Source organism: Penaeus japonicus, unplaced genomic scaffold (genome assembly GCF_977035675.1).
Source record: "Penaeus japonicus unplaced genomic scaffold, GWHDUDI00000001_assembly GWHDUDI00000030, whole genome shotgun sequence".
In the NCBI taxonomy this organism is placed as follows: domain Eukaryota; kingdom Metazoa; phylum Arthropoda; class Malacostraca; order Decapoda; family Penaeidae; genus Penaeus; species Penaeus japonicus.
Window position 1 is genome coordinate 10,303,288 of NW_028234432.1, and position 3,782 is coordinate 10,307,069.

Consider the following 3,782-nt stretch of genomic DNA (forward strand, 5'->3'; position numbering starts at 1 on the left):
TTCAAAAGCCGCGAATCCGCTTTAGTTGATAAGAAGTAAAACACGAGAAAAAAAGAAGTTAAAAAACAAAATCTTAGCACAAAGCGTCAAATTGATTCGCGAATAAATATAGTTTAAAAGCGAAAGCAGTCGGCGACAAAACAGACTGTTTTTGTCCCCAGACATTGCATCTCTCGCCATTTCTCACTCGGTTGGTCTACGCTTAATGCTAAAATCACCTGTTACGTAAACACAAATATCACTGTCTAATTATCACCACACATATTATTGTTGGAACACTAAGAATTGTTAAATAAAAACAAGCTAAAACTCAAAGGGAAGATGCATCGTGCAACTCCTCCCTTAGCAAGGAAGCTCAAGATAAAACATGCGGAGATTGTGAGATGTCGTCAGTGTGGCTTTGGCCGTCGTAGTGAGTGGTTCTGTTGCGCGTGTGAACCTAGAGCCTCCTGACTGACTTTGAGATCCGCTTCTTATTATGAGTGTGAGTTTGTTGATAGTATTAAATGTTTTTTTTTTCTGTTATGCCATTGATTTGATAAGGGTTATTTGATGGTAAGTTTTGCATTTTTTTTTGCTGAACGCTTATTTTATATTATGTTTTGTTACTAGTATAATGCAACATGATCATGATCAGACAATAATAGTGATGTTTCTTTATTATTGTTTACTGAGAAAATATTTTTGCACTTTACCAAGAAAGTGGTAATCAGTAGGCTTATGTGAATAATATAATCCTTTGAAGATAACATTTAATTTTATATTGCTTGAGCGATCATATATTCTTTAAATGATTGATAGTTATTAGGCATTACCTGCAACTTAAAGTTATTTATATATTTTTTACACTAGTCTTTATAATCTTATTTATCACAAGTTTTTTTATTTAAAACATTTTAGTCATAATCGTTCATGATGTTAACCGCTCATTCTGGCGGTTCAGCGTGTCCGATTCTCTGCTTCAACGATTGTGGTTGTACTTTTGTATTGTTTATTTTCTTGATCCATCTTGTTAATAACATGAAATTAACTTTATCATATATTCATAAATACCATGCAGTAATGTTGCTGCTGAGGAAAATGATCTGAGAAAATAGCTATACACAGATAAACCTTGGAGAACGAACACCCCACCTAAACAAGAATTGCATTTTCCGGAAACGGAGAAAAAAATCAGTAAGAAAAACAAAAAAACACAAACAAACAAACAAAAAAACAAAGCAAACATAAGATCCCGTTACATACATTTAAGTAAGGAATGACATTTCGTTCTTTCTCCGAAATCGAGAGTAGTAAGTAACACAAGAATGTCAAACGCCATGAAAGGGTACTCCTTATTTTCTTTACGGCGGCAATTTCGGGGAAGGGCAGGGATAGCTCTCGTGGAGTCGATTCTGTGACCTTTTCTTGTCGTGAGCTTATTTGCGGGGGATTCATTCTTGGGATTGTGTTATTCTTATCATTATCATAGTCTTAAATGGTTATTATAGTTTATTTATTTATTTATTTATTCGGATATAGGCTAGTGTTGAAGCTTGAATTGGTCATTTCGATGGTTATCATTTTTCACTGATACCGTGTTGGATTTGTTATCATGTAAAGTTGTTTACCAATTATTCATTACTTCATAGTTAGAATGAGACAGTAGCTTGTTATTTTCATATAATGATATTATTACTTGACTTTATTAATGTACTTTGATTTAGTCTAGTCCCACATTTTAAAGTTGAAATTAGAAATGTTGCCTATTCATGTTTTACGACTTAGATATCAATATTACAGTGGCGGAATTGCGCGTACCCTACCCCCATTTCAGGCGGTCCCCTTCTATTTTAAAGAATAAATTATATAAACAGACACCCCAGGGTAGGGAGGTAGGGATAGGAGTTTACTCAGGAAAGGAAGGACAGGGTCAAGCAATTAACTGATCTGGAACTATGCTTGAAGACCCATTTCATATGGCCGCACCATGTCCCTGGACTCACTGAATTTGCCTTATATATATATATATATATATATATATATATATATATATATATATATATATATATATATATATATATATATATATATGCCTATGTGTACAATTCCATAATGTGCATTCCAAACTAAACGGATCTTTCTGAATTTCTTAGAAAAGTAATTTAACAATCGTCAAAAGTAACGTTTCCTGGCGTTTATCCAACACTAATTTTACCCTCGAGTGAATACATCTATTATATTTCTAACACACCTCTCCGAGTGGAGAACTAAAACAATAAAACACTATTTTCAACCAGAAAAGAATTCGCAAATGATACATCTCAACGCCGCCAAAGCAAAACGCAATTCCAATATATTTCTGTCTTTGGTGCGTGTGTCGTTTCTACATCAGGCGACGAAAACTAACGTGTCATTAACGGTGTTTGCAGCAAGCACAACTCACCTGGACGAATCCGAAGACCTTGTTAGGTGTGTTTTCATGAGAAAATAAGCGGCTGTAAATGACAGTTGAGACGAGTTGGTAAAAGCATCGTTTGTATCAGTGAATTGGCAGTTTACTTGCTAACGCCCTGTGGTTTAGGAGACTCGGTCTTGGGTATTTTCTTGGGTTATTGGTTTATCTTCTTTACTCTCTCCCTCCCTTTCTCCCTCTCTCTCTTTCTCCTTCCTTCCCTCCTCTCCGTCCTTCCCTCCCTTCCTCCCTCTCTTTCTCCCTCCCTCCATCCATCCCTCTCTCTCTCTTTCTCTCTCTTTTTCTCTCCCTCTCTCCCTTCCTTTCCCCCTCTCCATCCATCTCTCTTTTTCTCTTTCTCTCTCCCTCCCTCTCTCTTTTCCTCCCTCCCTCCCTCCCTCCCTACATTCCTCTCCCCCTCTCTCTCTCTCTCTCTCTCCCTCCCTCACTCTCTCTTTCTCCCTTCCTCTCTCTCTCTCTCTCTCTCCTCCCTCTCCTCCCTCCTCCCCTCTCCTCCCTCCCTCTCTCCTCTCCTCCCTCTCTCCTCTCTCTCCTCTCCCTCTCCTACTTCCTCTTCCTCTCTCTCTCTCCTCTCTCTCTCTCCCCTCTCTCTCTCTCCTCTCTCTCTCTCCTCTCTCTCTCTCTCTCTCTCTCTCTCTCTCTCTCTCTCTCTCTCTCTCCTCTCTCTCCCCTCTCTCCTCTCTCTCTCTCTCTCTCTCTCTCTCTCTCTCTCTCTCTCTCTCTCTCTCTCTCTCTCTCTCTCTCTCTCTCTCTCTCTAAGCATGTGTAAATGCGCTCCCCAACATCCAGCCAAGAAAACGGCCTTGCACAGAAAATAATGTTTTATCTGAACGATCCCCCAGGCACCCATAACCTCGCCCCGAGTCGCCCTGTAGAATCGCCCTTTTTGCCACAATTAAGTTCTCCGGCGTGCCATCGGCGGGTGACGGTCAGCTGACAGCTTGACAGTTGTAGGGGGCCTGTGAAGAGCTTCGTGGTCGGAGGCCTTGACGTAGTGCTGGTGTGGGAAGTGTTGTGACTTATTGTTGTTGCTTCTGTGGTTGAGTCTTGGGGTGTGATATTTCGGGCAGTGGTATTTATGTTTTTTTTTTTTTTTTTTTTTTTTTTTTTTTTGTAAGAATGTGTTTTTGGTTTGAGATGTGCAATGGTTATGGGATGGATTTCTGTATTTAAAATGAAATGTTTTGTTGATTTATTTATTCTGTTATAATTTACAGTGTTATGATTATTGTTATTATTATTATTAGTACTTTGTTATTGTTTTTATTATTGTTGTTACCATCATCATAATCATCATTATTATGATTGTTACTATTATTATTTTCAT

General features: G+C 38.3%; 1 protein-coding gene across 1 annotated transcript in view; it reads left to right on the forward strand.

Annotated features, from left to right (window-relative positions):
• Positions 1-391: 391 nt before the first annotated feature.
• LOC122247497 (uncharacterized) overlaps positions 392-3,782 on the forward strand; it is a 139,749-nt gene continuing 136,358 nt past the window's right edge. The window contains exon 1 of the mRNA XM_043006796.2: positions 392-484. The gene's annotated coding sequence lies outside the window, so the exon portion shown is untranslated. The remainder of the gene's footprint in view (positions 485-3,782) is intronic.